This window comes from Ambystoma mexicanum, chromosome 2q (assembly GCF_040938575.1).
Source record: "Ambystoma mexicanum isolate Mex_15411 chromosome 2q, UKY_AmexF1_1, whole genome shotgun sequence".
Lineage (NCBI taxonomy): Eukaryota > Metazoa > Chordata > Amphibia > Caudata > Ambystomatidae > Ambystoma > Ambystoma mexicanum.
Genome location: NC_090924.1, coordinates 311,453,541 through 311,477,744, shown reverse-complemented (window position 1 = coordinate 311,477,744; position 24,204 = coordinate 311,453,541). Strand labels below are relative to the sequence as shown.

At 48.4% G+C, this 24,204-nt stretch overlaps 1 protein-coding gene across 2 annotated transcripts in view; it reads right to left on the bottom strand.

Annotated features, from left to right (window-relative positions):
- The window catches only part of CIAO3 (cytosolic iron-sulfur assembly component 3), a 643,683-nt gene that overhangs the window by 259,572 nt on the left and 359,907 nt on the right, over positions 1-24,204 (bottom strand). The gene's annotated exons all lie outside the window — the stretch shown is intronic.

The following is a 24,204-nucleotide window of genomic DNA, read 5'->3' as shown; positions in this document are numbered from 1 at the left end:
TAACGTCAAAATAAATGCCGCCTGTAGATTAAATCATAGGTTCTCATGGTCTGCACAACCAATGCTGGGAAAAATGCCAACAGGCAATCTACTGTGTGCAGCTGCATCACTTTTTAGTGGCTCCAGTTTTAGAAAGTTAGAGGCTTTCTTTCAGTTTGTGGGACTCCATTTCATTTCTAAAGCGCTGTACTACACATACCAACGTGATTATCTGTTTCCGGCCATTAGTGATGCTTGGAAAATTGAACAATTGTCTCTAGCAAGTACATTCGAAGGCAAACTATTCAGGCTAGCCGGCGATGGACAGTGCGATAGCCCTGGATTTTCTGCCAAGTACTGCACCTACCACTTTCAGGACATGGATAGTAAGAAAATTGTGAGTTCGGTGGTCGTGCAGGTAACACAATGTACATCGTCAGTGGCCATGGAGAAACTAGGTTTTATAAAATCAGTGGAATATCTACAATCGAGGGGGATGCACATCGACCTCATAGCCACGGATAGACACGTTTCAATTGCCAAGACAATGAGAGAGCAGTTCCCACATATTAAACATCAATTTGACATATGGCATCTTGCTAAATCAATCAATAAGAAAATCTCGGCTGCAGGAAAAAAAAAAGGTTTTGAAAGTATTTTGCAGTGGTCACATTCTATCACCAACCATCTTTGGTGGAGCTCAAAAACTTGTGAGGGGTCAGTGGAAATACTACTTGAAAAATGGCGGTCACTGATGCACCACTGTACCAACGTTCACCGCTGGACAGCAAATGAACATTTCCACCAATGTGAACATGGCCCTTTGTCCCCAGAGGAGGCACGGAAAAAGAAGTGGTTGATTCCATCTTCACCGACACACAAAGCCATTGAGAAGATTGTTGTCGACAAAACTCTATCAAGAGATTTGAGAGGACTGACAGAATTCTGTCACACAGGAGATTTGGAGGTGTTCCACAATATGTGCCTAAAGTACAGGCCAAAGCGCTTGCATTTTAGCTTTCGGGGCATGAAACATCGCACTCTACTAGCGGTCTTGGCCCATAACAGCAATGTCGGACGTGAACAATCTAGGACTAGGGGTAAAGTAAGGATGCCTCGCTACACTAAGGTGTTTTCAAAACGAAGTAAGCAATGGGTGATCAAACCAGTCTATGATGAAATGCAGTTCGACTTTGTGAAAGGCCTTATTGTTGCTGTGTTAGAGAAGCACAGATATGGAATTTTGGACGTTTCTGTGCAGAGCAGTGATCTATTGCCACCGAACATTGTGACTGTGCCATGCCCACCCGATGCACAGCTGATTGTGAAGTACAAATCCCGGTTTAAATAATTGCAATACGATTGTCTTTTTGTAAATAAATGTTATTGTACAGTGTACCTGTAAACCTAACCCCTACCTTCACCATCATGGGTGGCGAACAAGCTGGGTGTCATCTTTGAATTCTCTCTATTCACCTCACATATGTGTATGTATATATTTTTCTCATGTCTCATCTCATGTAAATGTAAATGCTGCGCACTGTTAACGGAGGGGAGGCTTGCGTATTGCAAATAATAAAACAAACAAACAATAAATCTCACTTTTAACTCAACTCCTGTGGTACTTTATACTTTCCCTGACCTTCCGCCAAAAATTAAATGTCTCAATTTGGGCTGCAAAGCTCGCAGAAAACGGGGACAAAATTAGGGCACTTAGAACGCGCCAGCCAAGCGGCCCGTGGCATTTGGGAGAGAAGCCAGTTCGCATTTGCACATTGAGGCGCACTACATAGACGGATTCTAAACTTCAAGTTCTCATAGATGCCTATACTACGTGATGTTGCAAATAAAGAATGCGAAGGACAGCGCCCAGATGAGGCCCACAAGTCGCACTGGAAGTATAAGGGTCTATTGTTTTTTGACCTTGAGACAGGGACCATGCTGAAAGAACTACATTTGAAGGGAGTGCACAATAACGTAAGAGACGATAAGGCAGAAAATTCAGAAACTAGGCCGAGTTTCAGTTTTAGGTCAGTATACGAAAAATCATTGTTAAGAGCACGGTCCGTTTTACAGACTGCATTACGAAGAGACACAATGGAAATTTCAAATATAATGTAAGTAAATCTTTACACGCTTTTGTACCGGAATGAAGATTTAATGAATGGATGCATGAATAAATGAATGAATGAAGAGCTAGGAAAGGCAAGTAAAACTGTTCGTAGTGGGCACATGGGCATGCAGGTTCACTGGTCTCACCGATCTCGCTCCTTGGCCCAGCCACTTTTCCCTGCACTACGGGACTGTCTCTGTATCCTTCAGCCCCTTCTCCTGGCATTTACCTTGCACTTGCCACCAGCTGGCCCTATTATTTAATTTGTATTCAACTAACCTTGTACAGCCCATCCCCATGCACCATCAGAAAGACACCTGGCCTAGTAGGATCGTTGTCTGTCTGCCCTTGTTCCCCACCTGCCTCGTCACGCCTAGTAATACTTGAGTATAGGCGCGTTACAAATGCCATATCATATATCATATCATTCCTCACGCATGTAGACTGTCGTTTATCATTGTGTGTTGGCCTCGATTTATCTTGTTACTTTTCGCATTGATTTTAGAGACGAACATACTCCATTGAACTACCCTTGCAAGCAAATAGCTTCTGATCGGCTGTAATAAATAAAATGAGTAATATTAATGAAGTTCGGCTAGCGAGACTAATTATCATTTTTTTGTTTTCATAACAGGTATTTTATCCCTTACTGCCACTGCCATCTGTTTGAGACACCGGCGGATGGATTCTTCAGCAGACACCTGCAGCTTCGTGTCAACAACTGGAGCACGATCACCATATTATGGGACGATCGCCAAGGGCCCACATGCCCTTACTCTGTACTAGTGGCTAGAAGCAACATATCAACCTTTACGCTGGCCTAGTGCCTACTTGATGGAACAGCCTTGCGGTTCACCGTGCTTCCAAAGTGATTCTTTTTACGAAAATGAACACCCTGTGTACCATAAAGGAACAGCGCGTGACTCAAGATGAAACGGAACAGTTATTGCGGACAGATAAAAGAAAATAAATGGCTTCCGGAGTTCATATGTCAATTGCTGAATATTCTCTAAACATTTAATGTCAAATAAATGTACTTTACCAAATGTACCGTGTTGCTGTTTCATTTTAAAGTACAGTTTCATATTCCAAATTGTGGCGCGCTGTGTTGTGAGTTGATCTGTGTTGGTTTCCGGGTTCTGTGTGGAGTCGCGCAGAAGACGACTGGGCGCGTTTGCCTACGCAGCACAGTAACGTCACGGGTAGAGGCGGGGAATATGAATGTTTTGATAATGTCAGGCTCAGGGGCGGGGGAATTGATTTAGTGCCGCAAAAGCAGGTCAGCCAGGGCGATTGGGGAAAAGATAGGATTATCAGAAAATGGCGGCTCCCGGGTGCTTGTTTTCGCGTGCGTTTAATGGACGAAAACTCGGGTAAGGTCCATAGGAATGTTTTCTAAAATCGAGCCACTTAGGCTTAAAAAAACATGGCCGACCCGTTGGGACAATAAACATTTTTACTAGACCATGCCTTTAAACATCAAAAGGGGCACAACTGTTACTAGACAGCCAGACCTTGAAAGGCCTCTTAGTCATAGCAGGGTGTGAGAAACATGGGGGTATTCTCCCATGTAGACCCTGAGCATCCTCTATTTGGGTGGAAAGGCGAGGGCTCCCACTCTTGGATCCCAACCTTTGGGGTGGACGCGTGAGGGAAGATCACCTGGGAAGGGGAGTCCGGGGTTGTGGCCATGGGAGTACCCCAGGTGAGACGCAGTATTCCGATGGGGCGGTAGGCGAGGAAGAAGAGGTCCCGGAAGCCTTTGTGGGGTATGCAGGTCCCATTGTCTCTGATCCAAGAGGGAGGTGAAAATATCATACCTGAACAAAAAATGTCAAGGAGGAGGGTCACATGAGACAAAGGCATAGCTCAAACACTTATTTTTCTTCCCCTGGGTCCGACCATAGGGAGTATTGTCAAGATCCATATTTTCATGGCAGGACGTCAGGAGTAAGGGGTAACCTAACACAAGAGGAATCAACCCCGGCATACAAAAACAGGACCAGGGAATTCTCCTCTATCAGTCACCTTATAATAATCCAACATGTAAATCTCAGTTTCAATCTCATCCCATCGCCCCCTCCCCATTGCCAACAAGTACTGGGACGAGTAAGAGGAGACCAGGAGCAGTGAAGATTACCCATAGACATAATAGTGAAAAGCAGAGGGAGGCCTACCACATTACACCACTAGGCTGTCCCACTAATAGAGTCAGGCAAGGTCAGGCACTTTAGTTTCAGTCACACCCGACTGCACTTGACTCGGTATAAAAGGTGTGGTTCTGCCCAAGAAGTGGATCAATCTGGGGTTGCTGGCTGGAATGTGGAGGCTGCAGCACGAGAAGCTTGGAAAGACTGGAGGAGAGCAGGACGTTGGGATGCTGATTCTGTGTGGCTGGAGTGTTGCAGCGAAGCGAGGGAGCCGTGTCTCCGGGGAGCCAGAGTGAGGAGAATTGCTAATTATTGGCCATGTGCTCGTTCTCCTGTGGTGTGTGCCAGTCCCAGGGGTATGAGGGGCAGGTGGTAAAACCCAGACATCGACCCACAGATCCCAAGAAGCTGCCCGCCAGTACCACTAGCTGTGTGTGTGTGTGTGTGAGAGAGAGAGAGAGAGAGAGAGAGAGAGAGAGAGAGAGAGAGAGAGAGACAGAGAGACAGAGAGACAGAGAGAGACAGAGAGACAGAGAGAGACAGAGAGAGACAGAGAGAGACAGAGAGAGACAGAGAGAGAGACAGAGAGAGACAGAGAGAGAGACAGAGAGAGAGACAGAGAGAGAGAGAGACAGAGACAGAGACAGAGACAGAGACAGAGACAGAGACAGAGACAGAGACAGAGACAGAGAGAGAGAGAGAGAGAGACCCAGTAGTGTGTGTGTGTGGCTGGAGCAGAAGCCGCAATTTGAAAGTGGAAAGCAGCACAGAAAACGGAAAGCAAGGAAGAAAAGGAGTGTGAGTGGCGCGAATATACAGAAAGAGAAAGGAGAGGGTGCGAAAGACTGAAATCAAAGCGAGAGAAAGCAAAGAGGGTGCAAGCGTTCCGAAAGCAGGAAAAATAAAGTGCAAGAGGGCCGATAAAGAGAAAGGTGCAAGGGTCCACAATCAACTAAAAAGAGCGTGCCAGGGGCACGATAAAGCGAAGAGGAGTGTGCAAGAAGAACAGAAGAGTGACAATAAGGTGCAGGTGTGCACAAAGTCAAAGGAAAGAAAGGTAAAAGTGAAACAAGAACCGAGTGGAAAGGGTATAAAGGAAAAGGTGCCAGAAAGGACATAAAAAGTGGAAGTAGAGGGTTCAGAAGTCAGAGTGGTCACGCAGGGGAGGAGAAAAAGGCCAGTGTTTTTGAAAGTCTGGCATTCCCCCACGGAAAGAACTATGTTAAAATGGAACATCCTGAGAAGGTGAACCTTTGTTTGACACCAGAGGGGCCTAGACTTGGGGAAGGGAACCCTGAGAGGCCCGACAAGAAATGTGTATTTGTGTTTAGAACTGGAAGGATTGAGGGTGGGTGGCGCTGTTGAGCAGCGTAAAGGAACTGCAGACTGGCGTTGCTCCAGCCGTGACACTGCATAATCCGTGAACATTATCCTGTTGTGTGCCAATAAATCAAGTACTGAACTGCAGAAAAGTTGCAGGCTGATTCCAGAACACTGTGGTCGAGAAATTTCGGGAAACCGAGCAGTATTGAAGGTTTAGAGCGCCGTTGAAAAGCCCAGGGACCTGAGTGGAAGTAAGATCTGTCCCGCGGCTCCATGGACTGCCGTCATTTGCAACGCCGCCACCTGCCGCGCCGTGGCCTAGGGCGCCTGCCGGACCCCTGAAGTCAACAACTTCACCCCTAAATTGTGAGCCAAGCGGGGGATGGAGGTTGCCCATTGCGCCTGATGAAGAGGGTTGTTCTGCAATGAGAACGCAGCGGATATACATAGCTCTCAACCTTTCATGGCCCTTGGGCGGGTGAAAACACCCGATTTCTTATTTGGTGGGTGAAAGCCCATTGGTTCCTATGGGCGTGCAGGGAGCTTGGCAGATAAGAGAGCTGCCTAAGTGGCGGGTGACACCCGGCAAAAGCGTGTGAGTTGAGAGGTATGGATATAATTACAGACAAGGAGGGACAACCGCGGGGCATAACGGCAGAGTCTGCAGGTACACGGAGACGTGCTCAAAAACAGCACATGCACCACAGATTGCGGAGCAGCTCTTCGGAGACAAAGGGCCCCAACTTGGACCACGCTAACACGCCAGGTGAGAACTGCTGCGCCTGAGGGGTCGGGCGGCTCAGGAGGCCTGGCGTTAGGACCCAGGGGAGTCCACCTCTTAAGACGTATCGGCTCGCTATCCGGCACCTCCCAAAACTTCCCTGACCCTCTACTCGCATAAAAGACCCTGGGAGAAGTCAAGGGAGCCGACGCAACACCACGGGGGAGTTTTAAAAAAAGACAGAGTGTTGCAGGAACGGCACATAGACAACAAACAGCTGGATCAGGGGAAGACTATCTGCAGCCGAGCAGGAGGAAATTGCCTGTAATCCATTGTCAAACTGAGTGGAATATAATAGGCAGCCACATTGTACTAAGCAAGTAAAACCCCCTACAGAGAAGCTGCAAATATCCTGGATGTAGGCAGCACACAAACCAGGACTGACTGAAGAAGTTCACCTGGAGGACGTAAGGTCAGCAACAAAATATAATCACAGTTGCTGTATTCAGGTGGAGGGCATAGACTGGAGACCACTACAACACAACCTCTGAAGGGAACTAAACGCGTGTGATCCAGGTTATACGTAGGAGGCCACAATACCAATACCTTGGGTGGGCAGAGCAGTAACGGAAGAAAACCTCACAGAGCATTTATATTGACATACACACTTGGGATATTCTATATATCCACCCATGGTAGGGAGACGCTGCTAAATGGTATGTGGAGGGTAATAGATATCCCATAACGGGGGCAACAGTGTACTGTACCAAGTTCAGTGCATAAATCAGACTATTATACCACTGACACCCCATGCCACCGGAAACTCTTTTATTCAAACATAAGTGGCGGAGGACACAGAGAGGTGCTAGAACAGAATGCTTACCGGTAGGAAAACGCACTAGGTGCAGCCTGATTAAGCAGACACCAGAATTCGCAGACATGCGCCTCGGATAGTATTGACACCCGTACAATTAACAGGAACCCAGACCAGTTCAACGCTTCTGCAACAACTGACAAAGGACAACTGCCAGAAGTACAGCAGATGATTAAAGTGCATGCCCCATTGAGCAGTAAGAGAGCAGTGTCACGAAATGACGAAGGACGCCAACAAAAAGAAGGGTCCGATGGAGTCGTACACTAACACCATGGTGCAAAATACAACACAGCCGGACCAGGCAACGGGTAGAAGCACTGCCACAACACCAGGAGAGTCACGGGACGACCACCTATTGCAAGCAATGCAAGCTGGATTCATGTCAGTGAATGTCAAACTTGATGAAATTGTCTCCACAATTAGCTCCCTGAAAGCCAAGGTAGAGAAAGCGTGGTCGAATAACCTAAGCCGAAGCTAGAATCGGAACAACAGAAGATAAACTAACTCAGCATCACCGGGACACTGTAGAACTGAAAACCTAACTAGTAAAAACCAAGGGTAAATGTGAAGACCTTGTATCGCGATTGCGGCGCAATAACATCCGCATAGTAGGGATACCGGAAGCAGCATGTAAATGCCTGATGGAGCCATTCATAGAGAACCTACTCCAAACCCTATTCGATTCAGCACTCTTCTCATCACATTTCTTAGTGGAAAGGGCACATTGCACCCTCGCGCCGATGCCCAAACCAGGTGCCGCACTGCGTACCATCATCACAAGACTGCCCAATTATAGGGACAGGTACCTCATCCTGAAATTATGCATGGAGAAAAGAACACTATACTATGAGTCCAGCACAGTACATATCTATCCTGACTTCTCGGTTGGGGCTCAGACAGCAGCGATCATACGATTCGGTGAAGAAGGTGACAGGCACATCCCATACTCCTTAATGTTTCAGGCTAAACTCAGGAAACAGCACAGGGGACGCGCACACTTTTTTGAAAAACCGGCAGAGGCTATAGCATTCATGTAATCATCCATCCCACTACAACTGCGGGATTGCAGAAATAATACTAGCCCCGCTCGAGAGGCAGAGAATGCTCTTGATCAGGAGGCTGGGTGACCTAGAAATCCAGACCACAAAGAAGAAGCCTGGGGCAAAGAACTGGTAGGAGAAGAGAGACACAACACAATGAGATAAGTTGGAAACAGGCAGTTGGGTGCTGGACATGCTATGCGGCCGCTGTCTGCTCACAGGATTCCTCCAGAATATTCTACTGTTTTGAAAAGGGGACACCATCAGGTTGGGGTAGATGGTGAGGGTGGGGGGATAAATACAAGAGGGGTAAGAAAGGGGGATGGGGAGGAAGTTGGAAAATGTTTAAGGTTAAAAATGCAAGTTGCAGGAGTGGCACAGGCACACAGTCAGAAAGTTGGTTTCATACCAACGGAAAACACACTGAATCTAGTGGCAATACATGAGCCAACAAATGGGTGAATCAATAGGCCTGGTATCATGGAACATCAGAGGCATCAATAATCCCATTAAAGCCATAAAGATAACAGCATACATTGAACGGCCCTCCCAAGATATTGATGCTACAGGAGACACATGCTACGGGAGTAATAAACAATACCTTTGCCCCCAAGTGGAGAGATTTGACACCTACTCATCACAGGCGAGAGGGGCGATGATATTAGTTCATCAAACGCTGCCCTTCAAATCACAAAAGGTGCAAATAGACCCTGAAGGGCGATATATAATTACAGGGGAGTTGGGCGGGAAAAAAGATCATACTGGTGAATTCATATGGCCCCAATGTGGATGACCCGGGCTTCTACAATAGCATCGCAGAGAATGTGACAGGGGGTAGGGAGGGGGGGGGGGTGGGCAGAGCCCGATCATATGGGGGCGGGGGTGATTTTAACACTGTACTAGACGTGGTGAGAGAGGGCACTAGCACTACCGATGAAAACTTTCAAGTTCTGCACAGATGGTACAACAAATAATGGGTCAGCTAGGGATCTTTGACGTATGGAGAAATGAACACGCGAATACCACTGAATATACATATTACTCCACAGTACACGATGCCATGTCACAAATTGATTTAATACTAATATCTGTGGAATGGGTGTCTAGGATACAATACAGCAAGATCCACCCACGCACGCTGTCAGATCATTCTCCGGTAGTGATTAAACTTGTAATGAGGGAAATACCAAGACCTTGCTTCATGTGGAGAATGCCATTGGCTACGCTAAAAGACACCATACAGGTCACGGCAAGATTGAGGAGTTCTTAAAACAGAATGAGGGTTTGGTGTCTCAATATACCACCGTGTGGGAAACGTTCAAAGTGTGGATTAGGGGGGGCACTGATCGCCACAACTACCAGTATTCTTAAAAAAATGAGACAATGCACTGGGCGATACCGAAAGGGAAATACGAAACCTAGAAAATCAATATGGCAACACCAAGGATAATAAACTCCTGGGGGCAGTTAAGGGGAACCTGACAAAGTTCTGCGATCTGGTGGATTTAGAAGATACATGGCTAAACCTTCTCAAGCCCATAGGTACGGGGAGGGAGACCGACCAGGGAAATGGTTAGCCGAACTGGCCAGGGGCGAACGTGGGATACAGACCATCATTGGCATTATGGGGAAGACAGGCCAGATTGTGACGTCTGCTAAAGGAGATTAATTAGGAATTTAGGGATCACTATAAGACACTATATGCCAACGCAGACACGAGCACACAGGAAGAGAAAGAACAATACTTATCTGAAAACACACCCAACCCCAGTGGGCCTCTCGGCAGAAATGAGGGAAGAAATTGGGAGGCTGATTGAACTGAGGGAAATAGAAGAGTCTATAGACTCATTGGCCTCTGGTAAGTCCCTAGGCCCTGACGGCCTGGGCCTTCAAATATATAAATAATACAAAAGCATACTAGCCCCAAAGCTCCTAAAAGTGTTAATTAATGGAAGTCTTCCACCTTCAAAGTCGGAGGCGGTCATCACAGTACTATCTAAGCCTGGGTGCCCACCTAGTGAGATTGCATCATACCGCCCGTTGTCCCTGACTAACACGGATGCAAAAAGTTTCGCAAAAACACTTGCAGACAGACTCCTGCCGTATATGCAACAACTGATACACCCAGATAAATCAGGATTAATCCCCACACGATCAACAGGATTGAATCTTAGACGACTATTCAGAATTATTTCACAGATAAACCCAGAGACCAGGGCGGTTGCAGAGTCATTGGACGCCGAAAAGGCCTTTGACTCAGTGTCATGGACGTACCTATTTGAGGTACTCAGACAGTGTAAAATGTGAAACAACTTAATCAGATATATACGAATGTTATAGACAAATCCAACAGCTAGAGTCCGCATGAACGGGAAGTTACCACAACCGTTCGGGCTGTTCCGAGTTACTAGAAAGGGCTGCCCTTTTTCACCTGTACTATTCGCACTTACAACAGAACCACTTGCCATAAAAATGCATGAACGGCATTCACATGGAGGTATACATATACACAGTGCCCCTCAGATAATATCGTTATATGCAGATAATACATTACTATACCTACGTAATCCTAAGGAGAACCTTAAACCAGTGATGGCAGAGGTGGCCGAATTCACGAGGCACTCAGGATACAAGATAAACAATACAAAATCCGAATTATTGCAGCTAACCAAGAACACAACCGCACCTAACTGACTTGAGGATTTAGATGGTCCCCGATTAGAATTAAATATCTTGAGTGCTGGTCTCTGATAATCAGCAAATGCTATATGAAGATAATCATGAAGCCTATCTTAATGCATTAACCACCAAATTGGCAGTGTGGTCTAAATTCCAGAAATACCTATGCAGTAAACTTTATTAAAAATAATAGTGGTACCCACATTACTTTATTACTTCAGCTCGATCCCGATCTGGCCAGGCCGTAGCTCTTTTGCTAGACTTAGATCCATGGCGATACAATTTGTCTGGAGAACGGGGTTCCTAGAATCAGCTGGGAAGTAATGTCAGAACCTTACGAAAGGGGAGGACTTGCTGTACCCGATTTTGAGCTGTACGTTCTAGTAGCACAGGCACAGTTTGCGGGTTACTGGTATTCACAAACTGCCGCCCCAGCACATAACGATACGGAGCAGCTCCTACACATTTGAAAGCTGTAATTCTCAAAGGGAAGCATGTGGATTCATGCCAGTTGGCCCTGGTACGCACTACTGTTGAGGCGGATACACAACAGACTGCACAGCGACATACCATGCAACAGCAAAATAGCGCTATAGAACTGCCCGGGACTACCACCTACGTATGACTTAGACATACAGAAAGCCTGGGATCTATGGGGAATAATGAGAGTAGGTGACCTGTTTCCAGGAGGGTCTTTCGTAACTCAGGAGGAATTCAGGGAGAAACTGGGAAATAATCCTGTTAAATTGCTGCAATATTTCCACATTCGGGCGGCAGTACGTCGCAAATGGCCATCCTTCCCATTAGAGCCTGTGCCCTTTACACGATTAGAAATGATAATTAAAGAAGAAATGCCCAGAGGATTGGTTTCAAGGCTGTATGAGTCAATTCAGATAGGCCAACAGTTATATAATAAAGCGAAACTTTGGGAGAGAGACCTCGATAAACATCGACGAAACCAAATAGCAGAAATATTGTTTGCTGACCAGAGAGGCATCCCTCAATGCAAGTCCGAGGCTTATACAGTTGAAAATACTAAAGCAATTTCATTATACCCCAGCTAAAATAGCACGCATCTATCCTGGTACGACAAATGCATGCATGAAATGTGGGCACAAAGGGGCGGACTTCATACATATGTACTGGAAATGTCCAGAGATTACACATTTTTGGTCCGAAATAGCAGAGGCATTACACAAAATGACCAGAGTCCCTCCTGTGCTTACACCATTCAATTACGAGTTGGGAGACATGGGCAAAGTCTCCATCACAATGCGTAGACTGTTTAATATGGGCTGTATTCTTGCTAAAAAATGTATAATGCTGAAGTGGGAGTCAAGGAGAGCACCAACAGCCGAGGAATGGTTAGGAGAAATTACATTTGTGGAGGTGTATATCTGCTTGATAAACGTGATGTCGTCCAAAAGACATTTGGGGCCCATTCAAAGCGTACATGGACGAACAAACACAGGATACGACCTGAAAATGTAACAAATAAAATACAGATATGTAAAAATGTATAATGGTGTGTTTGAACTGATGTAAATTTGTGGCCTTGGCTTGATATGACCGGCTAATCTGCAACCTAAATAAAGAGTGAAAAGAAAAAAAGAACTGGAACGATTGAAGCTTGGGGAAGGGATTCCCAAGAGACCCAGAGACATCGGGACCTTTTATTGACTTGCTGCACAAGCCCTACGTGGAAGGTTCTGAGGGCAACCTTTTTGAGTTAAACTAGTTTTGAAACTGGCAGAATCACACCTAATGGGTAAGGCTACCTGAAACCAGTCTTGGTTTCTATTTATTTTTTTGAGCCACCATTTTTTCTTTAAGAAAACCCTTGATCACAGTTCTTTTAAGAGTCAGGGCAAGCATAGGTTTAGACACAGACAGACATTGACAGCCCTTAGAAACATCAGTTGAGGGAACAATCCCTTTAGAGTTAGGGCCAGTTAGGTATTACACCAACCCAACAAAGTTTCTAAATAAAGGTTTTCAAACTGTTACCTTTGAGTCTGTGTCGCTCTTGATACCATGCCTGCCTCACAGGGGCCATGCATTTCTTGTCTAGCATATGGGTGTCTTAAAAACCTGCCTGATTGCATACCAGATGGTATCTAGTATGGTGGCTATGCACTGCTGGTGCTCCCTGCTGTCCTACAGGCTTCTTTGCCTCTTTTGGCACTTCTAAATTGAACATTTTGGACATCTTATGGTGAAATGACAATATTTAGATGATCTAGATGATCTAGGAGCAAGTGATAGATGTCCTGCTTTAAGATGAAGCAAGTGTCCTATTTGTCAGAGGGACTTTCTATTCCAGGGAAGTTTAAGGGTCTCGGGCTGGATAAGGCAACTTCTGAAGCAGGTCCTAGTAAAGCTTGGATTCTTCTAGGTCTCTGCTCCTTTAACAGAGTTGCACACACCTTCCTTATGTTGTCTGGCACTGTGCCCCTCAATGGACACTCTACTTTATCTGCCTGCATGCTCTTTTGTAGAATACTCTAACCCCATGCCCTCATCTGACAGGGTGGGAGCCACCAAATGGCTTGCAATTTTAAAATGTTGCCATTATGCGCTGCAAAGAGCACAGAAGCTCAGGTGACATGGCCAAGCGAGACTGGTCCTACTCGAAAGAAGGCATCTACTTTAAAGCTTCATGTTCAGGAAGTGTGTCCATAGGGTCTTAATAAAATCTGATCAATGTCTGCCAAGATGCTCTCCATCACATTAGACTTCTCCTTTCTTGGTGACTGTTAGGGAGATTTTCATTTTTCAAATCTTACCCACTCTAGCCTGTGCCTCCCAGCACTACTGCTGAACTTGCTGTGATTTGTTTCATTGACTTTGAAGGAGAGTGAGACTTTATTTTTAATCTCACGCACCTCCTGCTTAAGTATTGTTTACAATTGCATGACAAGTCTTACTTGAGGTTTTCATTGGTTAGAGCGTATTCAAAGGCCCAATAAATAATTGACTCTGGAAATTGGCCATGAAGCATGTGTCAGTGGATGCCTTTGCCTCTACTTTTATTTGTTCCTCTTAGTCACACTCTGACACAGCTCTCTCTAATCTGCATCTTTCCATCTCCAACACCCTGGACATCCTTGCCCCTGTCAGGAGAATCCATCTGAAGCCTACCTCAAAGTGCAACTCTTGATAGGACTCTGACCTCGTCACCCTGAAACTCAAGTGCAGGGTGGCTAAGAGGAAGTGTAGGGCTTCGGGCGCATCTTCTGATAACCTGGCCTGCTGCCTGTTCCAAAGGCAATACAGACTCTCTGTCCTGTCCAAGAAGAGAGTTCACATCCAAGCCTGCATGTCTGCAGCCGCGAACAACACGGCAAAACTCTAAAATCTGAAAGTAGCTGGCCAACCCTTCTGCAGTCTCTCCCTCTTCTGTTCCCTCCCAGGCACTCTGTACGGCTCTGGCTTCTCACTTCACCACTAAAATTCTCTCTCTGCCCCCCTCTCCCTCTCGCCGCCACTCCCTCTCCTCCTTTCTCCTCTTTCTCTCTGACAACACCCGACAATGTTTCTAGACCAGTACGAACTATGAAAGTTTCATCCAAACAGGTGTCCCCTGCTCCTCCAGAACCATCAAGGACCACATTGACACCCTCGCTCCAGCCTTGGCCGATTTCTGCGATCACGTTTTCGACACTGGATCTTTCCCCTCTCTCCTCAAGCACTCCCTTGTGCACCCCCCCTCCTTAAAAAGCTTTCTGCCGATCCTAACTGTCTGGCAAACTATTGCCAGATCTGTATCACTCCTTTCATGTGCAAACTCCTGGATAAACTGGCCATCTCCCAGCTTACTCTCCACACTGAATCTGTTAGTTGTCTCTATGACCATCAGTCTGGCTTCAGAGTAGCCAGAGGCACAGAAACTGCTCTCCCGAACACCTGTGAATATCTGCTCTCTAATCTTCACTCCAGCCTTCCTTCTGTCCTCATCCTCCTTTCCTGTGCTTTTGACACGGTCAATCACACCATCCTGATCAATCGACTGCATGAGAACCTGGGCATCACCGATCAGGCCCTAGAGTGGTTGACCACCTTCCTGGACCGACCCTCCCAGGTCCAACTTGGGTCCTTTCTCTAAACCACCTCTCTCTCCACATGTGGTGTTTACCAGGGATCTATCCTCTCACCCTGGCTCTTCAATGTCTACTTGGCCCCTTTGGCCCACCTGAGCTCTACCTTCTCCTCTAACTTCAAGTGTTATGCAGATGACACTCCGCTCTCCTTCAGGCTCCCCTCAGCCTCCTCTCCTCCCCCGCACATTCCTGTCTATCCACGATGCAGGATTGGTGCTCCTCCAACGACCTCTGCCTTAATACCAGTAAGACAGAGCACCTTCTCATTGGGACCCCTGCTCCGCTTTCCCTCCCACTCTGGCCGCCCTCTCTGGGCCCTCTTCCTTCGCCTTCCTGTGAGACAAAAAAACCTTAGTGTTGGGGAGGGTGTGGCCAAGATGGTGGTAAGGTGAGAAGTGCACCTCCACCCTCACCGACCACCGGCCTGCAAATTGTTTATGGTGGCAGTAATTCGGCTGGAGGGAGCACCCAACACCCTTGCTACATCGGCGGAGAGCTACAGGGACCAACAGAGGCAGAGAAGTGCACTCAGTAACGGCCGAACGAGACGGCCGCCAATGTGCAGATGGCTTCCACCGTGCTAGGCCTGGAGGCCCCAAGGGTGCCTGGCCCCCGGGCGGCATGATAGAGTGGAGCCAGCTCCGGGAGACCTCCCGAGGCACTCCAGTACCATCTACCTGGAGCGGAGGGTGGCCAGCTCTGCCCCCTGCGGTCGGGGATAACCATGCTGGAGGCCGGCAGCTCCATGCAATGGAGAAGGCCCTTCTGTAGCCGATATAGAGAGGGAGAGCTGCAGCTTCTCTGGGGGGGCCCGGTGCTCTGTATGTGAGTGGAGGGGTTCCCCCTCCCGTGTAAATGCCTGGCTCATGCACATGCCCGGCATCCTCTGCTTATGTTTTAATTAAGCTTCACAAGTCCTCTGAAAGCCACAACACCTCCCGGGCACCGCTTACAGGCAGAGTTAAAGCTGATGCTGGGAGCTCCCAGGGAAGGAGTGGAAAGTGCCCTCTAGACACTTGTCTGGGCCTGATCGTGGGAGCAGACGACCACAGACCCGAAGGGCACTGCTGAGGGTCAACTCGAGCTAGGGTCCCTGTCAACAGGGTGGGAAGCCTCCTGGAATACTGCATGATTTTATTACCCATGGCCTTGATTGCACCTGCTGTGGACCGGCCGGAGAGTGCTCCACCATTCAAGTAGGTCTACCCTGTATGCAATGATCTGCCCAGATGGCCCTGGTAGAGGGCTGGCGCCCTGGTGAGGGTGTACACTAATTAGTGGCTGAATGAGAGGGCTAGGGGAGTGGCCCACTTGCTGAGTGGCACCTGGAGGGTGACCTGGAAGCAGAGACTAGGAGACCTTGACTACGCCCGGTCACCTACTGCCAATAATAAGGGGACTGGCTGACTGCTATGTGTGATCAGCGGGGCCAGGAGAGTAGAACAACATCCATAAGCAAGGGACCTTCCCCAGTAAGCACCTGGGAGTGCTGGGGAAAGGTCCAAATTGGGCCTCCCAATGTTCAATTTTCATAAAAAATCCTGGATAGGGCAGCATATTTGCAATTCCAGAATCATATGGACAAATACAACCTATTAGGTGAATTGCAGTCTGGCGTCCGTGCTAGGCACGGCACTGAAACTGATGTTAGCCCTAAGAAGCAATTTCAAAGGCATTGTGGACTCTGGCAAAGTGGCTCTGCTGATGCTTCTCGACCTCTCGGCAGCTTTTGATCTTATTGATCATAATTTGCTGATTGAAAGGTTGGGAAGAATCGCTAACTGTTCCCAATCTGCAGTCCATTGGATGGCCTCCTTTTTCGGGCCTAGGATGGCGCATGTGGCTATTGAGGGATTTCAGGCACCTCCAGAATGGTTTACCTGTGGTGTTCCACAGGGAGCCTGCCTCTCCCCATCCTTGTTTAACCTCTACATCTGGCCGCTCTTTGACCTCCTGGATATCGATGGTGTTAAATATACCAACTATGCCGACGTGAGACGGACCTGCAGCGAATCAACCAGGTACATAACCTGATCATGGGATTGGATTGGAATGGAATGGAGATGGATGGGGATGGATTGGAATGGAGATGGATGGGGATGGATGGGGATGGATGGGGATGGAGATGGAGATATGGATGGGGATGGATTGGAATGGAGATATGGATGGGGATGGATTGGAATGGAGATGGAGATGGAGATATGGATGGGGATGGATTGGAATGGAATGGAGATATGGATGGGGTGGATTGGAATGGAATGGGGATGGGGATGGATTGGAAGGGGGATGGAGATATGGATGGGGATGGATTGGAATGGGGATGGAGATATGGATGGGGATGGATTGGAATGGAGATATGGATGGGGATGGATTGGAATGGAGATGGAGATATGGATGGGGATGGAGATATGGATGGATGGATTGGAATGGAATGGAGATGGAGATATGGAGGGAGGTAGAGAGGGAGGGAAGGAGGCAGGAATGGATGGATTGCAGGTACCGCTTAAAATAATTAGAAAATTCGGCAGGTGGCTCAAAATGGCGCGGTTAGAGCGGTTTGAGGTCTAGTAAGAAGCAATCATGTTACCAAGGCCAGGCGATCACTTCACTGGCTGACGGTCAACCACCAAATTAATTACAAAATTCTTACACTGACTCAAATGTCTGGCAAGAAATGTTCCTGCCTATCTTTTGAAGAGGCTGAATAAGGCCCCTGTCTTACGATCTCTTTGTTCGAATACTCTTGATATCTTACATCTTCCTAGATATAAACTGAAGAGCGAGTTTTGTAGGCACTAGCTTTGATGTTCGTGCCCCCGGTCTTTGGAACTCCATCCCACTGAACCTGAGAAATAACCCATGTATATCAGGATTTTAAAAAGCTATTAAGACATTTCTGTTTAACTCTGATAATTAGAACCTTATTTTTCCCCTGCGCTCTACCCTTGGACTCCTTGATGTTTCTTTCTTGGCCCAGTCAGTCTTACTTGTGGGCACTGAGGCCTACGGACGTGTTGCGCCCTATAAGAATTACTTAATAATAAAAAAAAAAAAGAAGGCCAAGAACCCAGACATCCAATCCTAACTGGCACAGTCAACCAAGAGGCCAGTGCAGGTGGAAGACATGGAGGAAGATGCGGCTAGGGTGACACAGCCAGCGCCTGATGTCCCGTTACTCAAACCTGACTTAATTACTCGATCGTTGGACTCTCTGAAGAAGGACCTCCCGGAATCCCTTCATTCTGAAATGGCAGATCTCGGTAAAGAAATGGACGACTCTGCCCGAAAGCGCCAAAAGGAAATTGGGGCGCTCAGCGACTGAGTGGACGAAATGATCGGTCAGTGGATGACATGTCGGCTAAGCGAGGTGCGGGGGTGCTATGGCTGCTCTTAAAGAAGATACTGAGACACTACGGGCCAAGTGCGCGGACCTGGACAATCGAGTGAGACGAGAGAACCTACGCATTAAATTCCTTAAAGAGGGCGCTGAAGAAGACTACATAGAAGGATGAGTGCGACAGCTTTTTCAGCAACCTATCCCGAACAGTGCCCAGGCCACGATTAAGATCAACAGGGTCCACAGGATCGGCCCGAAGAGGGACATCCCAGATCGCCCCACTAGGGGTGTGGTAGTGAAAATCCACGATTACAGGAATAAAGAGGCAGTCCTGGGCGGGGCGAGAAAAGCCAACAGGATTCAATTCCGGGATTCAGAGGTACAGGTTTTTTAAGATCGATCTCAGAATACGATCCTAAAGAGAAAGAGGATGAAACCAATTACTGATGAGTTGAGAAGCTGGGAAGTGAGATCTAAATGGACCTACCCCTTTGGCTTACAATTCAAATGAATGGACAAGGTGCACACAATTTTCTCGGCTCAAGAAGGAGCAAAGCTGTTCAATCTGCAAATTCCAGAACCAGACCAGCCTGGGAAAATGCTACAAAGGGCGAGGAGCTCAGATCTGGGTTCATGGTACAAAGTCCAGTGCGGAAAAAAGAGGACCGACCAATGATCAGAGACACAGGTCTCCATACTGCCAGCACTCTTTATGGGCCCGAACGGGATGGGTCTGGGGAGACAGCACCTCCCCGCCTGTCATGTCTGGAAGACGACTCTATAAGAGAGTCGCACTGAGGGCCGGGCTACCAGTTTTATTCGATACCACGGAAGCCACCAGTTAAATTATTGCTTTACTGGTTTGCAATGGCCGGTGGACCGGGGAGGCGAGTAATGAAACTTCCAATGTAAGCATACGGTTGAGTGGAAGCTTGAAGCTTTTGGGGGAAACGTTGGTGAATGTGGGGGGGGGGGGGTTTATGGTGAGGCAGTCAGGCATCCGTTTGGCACGGCGGGTGGGAGGAATGCTAGTATAGTGGTGAATGATGGGGTGGAGATGCAGGTTGCGTCCTGAACATGGGAACGGGCATGTTGTCTGGGGGGAGGGGAACATACTGTCACAATAGGGTACTTAATGTCTGTACACTGAACACTTGGGGGGATCAAACACCTCGAATAAGCAAACAGTTATTTGGGGAACTTTGGCGTCTGGGGCGCACTTGGTCGCTCTCCAAGAAACGCACCTGTTGTCTAAAGATCAATTTAGGACCCGCAATAGGCTTTACCTGCACAAATTCCATGCGTCAGCTGATAAGTAAGAGGGCGGTGGTGGCAGTCTTCATACATAGAGAGTTAGGGGTTGTCCATTTAAAAACCAGAAAGGGAGCTGATGGGAGTTCAGTCATGGTGGTTGGTACCATACATGGGAAATTGGTAACAGTTCTCGCGTTCTATGCCCTGATCCCCTCCCAAGAAACCTTTGTGCTGCATATACCAGACACTTTGAGGGAGCATGGCCAAGGATCAGTTATGCTTCTAGGGGACATGAACATTGGTAATGGACGGGGGGTACAATAGGTCGACACCCACAACCTACACTGCTGAGGGCAGCCTCATGCACCCTAAGGGACAGGTTGCAGGAGCATAATCTAGTGGTGTTACACTCACCTGGTATCCATGGGGCGCCACACGACACTGGATAAACGTCTAAGCGCTAACCCAGACCCCTCTCTTCTTGGTTACGTGCCAGACCTATAACAGGAGAATGATTGTTAGGATACTGGTTCTGTGATGGGTGGACTCCCACCTCCCTCTGGTCCAAATCCGTTTCCATGGAGTTATTGCTCACCTTAGGTTTTTGTGCGTTGAACTCTCCGTCCTGCGTATCTGTGCAGGGGCGCGTGGTCGATGCGGGCGTTCCGTGGACCTAGTTGCTTCACTGGTCCGTATGCCCTTATGTCGGGACCACACCGGCTGTGACTCAGACTCTGCTTGCTGTGTTCCAGGTGAGTTATAATGTCTTTTCAGTCTTTATTCTCTTCCTTTCCCTTAATTTTCTCTGTCTTCTTAGCGTCTTTGCTCCACTACGCTCTTACCTAACAATGTCTCTGTTTTCACAGGGATGATTGCGATTTTCGGCATTGCTATGCCGGATGGCGAAAACCACAGTGAGTTATAAATGCGCGGAGTGCTGCGCTGTTTGTTAGTGTTAATTGCTAACCTGTGTTCTCTTCCCTTCTTTGTACAGGTTGCGGCGATGTTTCGGAGTGGTGAGCGATCGAAGCGCTGCTTGCCCAGGTAAGAATTGTTGTTAATGCTGTCCTTGTTCCTTTACCTTTGCAGGCTGCGGTGAAATCCGGAGATGGGCGAGGTAAGCGAAGCGCAGGATGGTTTCAGGACCAGTTACTCACAGGTAAGTGTTCTTGCTCGCTAATGCTGTTCTTGTTCTTCCAGGTTAGAAATGGAATCCGGATCGAGGACTCAAGATCGGACCGCTGGAGAAGCAGATGAGCAGGAGCTGAACACGGTGAGCGTTACGCTGCAGGAGTGCAGAATAACACGAAGTGTGTTCTGCTGTTTGGGTGTGGTTCCAGGCCAAGTAGTTCGAGGCCCAGCCACACCTAAAACACTACACCGCAAGGCTTGGTTCTAAAGAAATGAGCTGTCTAATATGCCTCCATGTTGGATTAAGGTCCAAAACTGGTGTTGCTTTATTCCTGATAATGAGCCTGGCGCAAAGGGTGCCAGGACTGACTCCATGTATGTTTCTGATGGAGTTTTAAGGCCCTTGAGGCCAGTGTGAAGGGCCTTAGCCCCACTGCTGCCAGGGGGCTGTTATAGCTGAGGGGGCCAGGGGCATGGATCGTGACAAGTGGACATATGGCGCATTAGACACCCCATGGATAGGTCGTACACGTATAACTCCCACGTCCACCTGACAGCCTCAAGAATAGACTACATGTTCTTACCAATGGACCTGGCCTGTCTGGTTCACTCTACTGAGATCGAGCCTATGACCCTAGCAGACCATAGTGCGGTAACAGTGGTGCTAAGTGAGTGGGCGGGACATCATCCGCAACATCAATAGAGGATACCCTCAGGTTCTTGAGAGACCCGGTCTGCCTGCAAGAGTTGAAGGAGGTGATTAGAGAATATCTTAAAACGAATGCCCCTGCGGACACGTCACAGGGCAATCACTGGGACACACTTAAGACTGTGGCAAGGGGAAGCATAATCTCCAACTCGGCCACAATGAAGCGGATAAGGGCACGGGAGGAACAGCAGCTTTTAAAAGAGGTGCAAGAGGCAGACAAGAGGTATAGTGAAACCCCGACCAGGAAGAGCTTTAGAGTGCTCACTATGACAAAGAGCCAACTGAGGCTTCTTAGGACACAGAGAGCTGAGCGTACCCTACACCGGCTACAACACCGCTACTTTGAACAGGGCAATATACCTGGGAGGGTGCATGCACACCTTATTGGGCAGCAGACCAACCAATCGTTTATGCCGACACTAGTCGATGCCTAGGGAAGGGAATGGGGTGAAGAGAAAAAAAAAAGATACCTTTTTTACGAATTTAACAACACACTGTACTTTACTAGCAGACCCAAAATCAGCGACCAAACAATATACCTGAAGATGGTAGACCTGAAGCAAGTTTGCCAAGTAGACAGACCTGCTAGATGCTCTGATAGAGCCAAAAGAGGAAATCCAGGCTATCAAATCACTAAAGCTGAACAAGGCCCCCCCGGTCCAGACGTGCTCGCTGCCCAGTGTTATGAAACTCTGGCCCAACTGCTAGCCAAGCCCTTTGGCGGATGTTTTCCATGACATACGGATGGGGGAGCTCCCTTAGACTCTATGAAGGAAGCCCATGTGGTACTTGTACCAAAACCATGGAAGGACCCCAAACAATGCTCCGCTTACAGGCTGATTGCCTTTTTAAAACTGGACCCTAAAATATTTACAAAAATCCTTATAAAACGACAGGCAAGGCTAATGCCCTCTCTCATACAACCCAACCAATCGGCCTTTATCTGGGGTCGAAGCACAGCAGTTAACATTGAAAGGGTTCTCCAACTAGTGGATAAATTAGGCACACTCACTCCTGCTTGTGCTCAACGCTGAGAAAGCCTTTGACGGGGTGGAGTGGGGATTTCTCAGAGAGGTGCTTGAGAGATTGAATATAGGCCCGGAAATGCATCACATGATCCGGTCCAATTATGTAGACCCGACGGCACGCCACGTGGTTAATGGGGCTCTCACCTGAAGATCCTCCTGGGAAGGGGTGCGAGGCAGGGATGCCCCATCTCGCGCCTTGCTCTTTGCAATGGTTATGGAGCCCCCGACGGCATGCATCAGGCCAAGGCCCACATTTCGGGTATAAAATTCAAGGGGTCTCAGCATAAGATCAATTTGTTAGCTGCCAATGTTATTTTTTGCTTCACCGACACCTTGCGCTGCCTTGCCTTTGTGGAAGACGAGCTATGCCTATATGGTCTTGTCTCAGGGTTGAAAGCAAACTGTGCTAAATCCAAGATACTGGGATTAAACATTACCCCCCATTGAAGGCTGAAACACAACAGAAGTTCCCATACGCCTGGGATATTAAATCAGAGATAAGGGAGGGAGATGAGGGGGTTTGATGTTGATTTATGCTTGGTAAGGTTTTCGCGTTGAATACCGGATTATCCCGGAGACTGTTGAAACAACGGATTACAGGAGACCACAGTGGTGAGAGAGAGGCCACGCGACAGACGAGCGGTCAGCCGAACGGAGATTGCTGCAGCTGGGTGAGCAGCTGGCTGCCTCGTTCCACGTGAGGGATGCAGCGGTTTGCAGAGCTCCGCCAGGAGTACGGAGCAGTTTGAGGGACGCAGCAGCCCGCAGAGCCTCAGGCCTCCACCAAAGACGTTGTGGGTGCATGGCAGCTCCGGGAGGGTGCCACGAGAAGAGTTTGCCTAGATCTGCACACCCGTTCATAGTGGAAGACCATTCCCGTGAGGGATAGATCAGCAGGTGCAGCCACGAGCTGTCTGGAGCGTACTAAGGGAGCCGGTGGCTAGCAGAGGTGGCGACCGAGCGACCTGCCATTAAGGAAGTGCCCCGGACTGGGGGCTGAGGATAGTGATTCACCAGAGCTGGGCCGGAGGTGCCATTGGGGCAAAGGACGTCAACATTAGACAGCAGAGATAAGAGCAGCAAGCTGCAAGCCGTGACAGTGCCAAGACCCGGGTGACACCCTGATAGTGTGCAAGAGCCCCGGAGGCGGGAGGTGACTCCAGAGAGCTAGAGGGCGTGTGCCTCGTCTGGGAACCAGCGCCACATGCCCACGGGACAAAGTGATTGGGCAGAGGAGAGTTTACAAGGGGTAGACCCGGGCAGGGGTCCCCATGCCTGGAGAGCCAGAATCATCGCCCTCAGGACAATATATGGTGTTGGTCAATCGAGCACCGGCCTGAGCTTACTGAAGGGTGCTGCGGGTGGTGGCCTTCCTCTGGGCTCAGCAAAACTCTGCCACGTGGAGAACATCTGGTAGACGACTGGACAAGGGAAAGCCCCGTCGGCGGGGGTGGTGGCAGTGGGGCAGCAGTGTTGGGGCCCACAGAATCCTCGACAGCACACAGATGAGGTCGGAGCCCAGGGGAGGGGAAGTGTGAGACACAGGACAGGGTCATGGCCCTGGTCAACCTGGAGAAGCAGAAGAAGCAGGAGACCTCGGGAACCAGATCCCTGCAGCACTACCCGAGACCACCGGCAATGGACCACTAAGGAGCGGGAACAATGCCAAGCTGGAGGGGGGTGGTGCCCCTTCCCTCACCAGCAACCATCTGAAGGAGATCTTCCAAGAAATCAAGGCCATCTGGACTGACATTCAGGCGTCGATC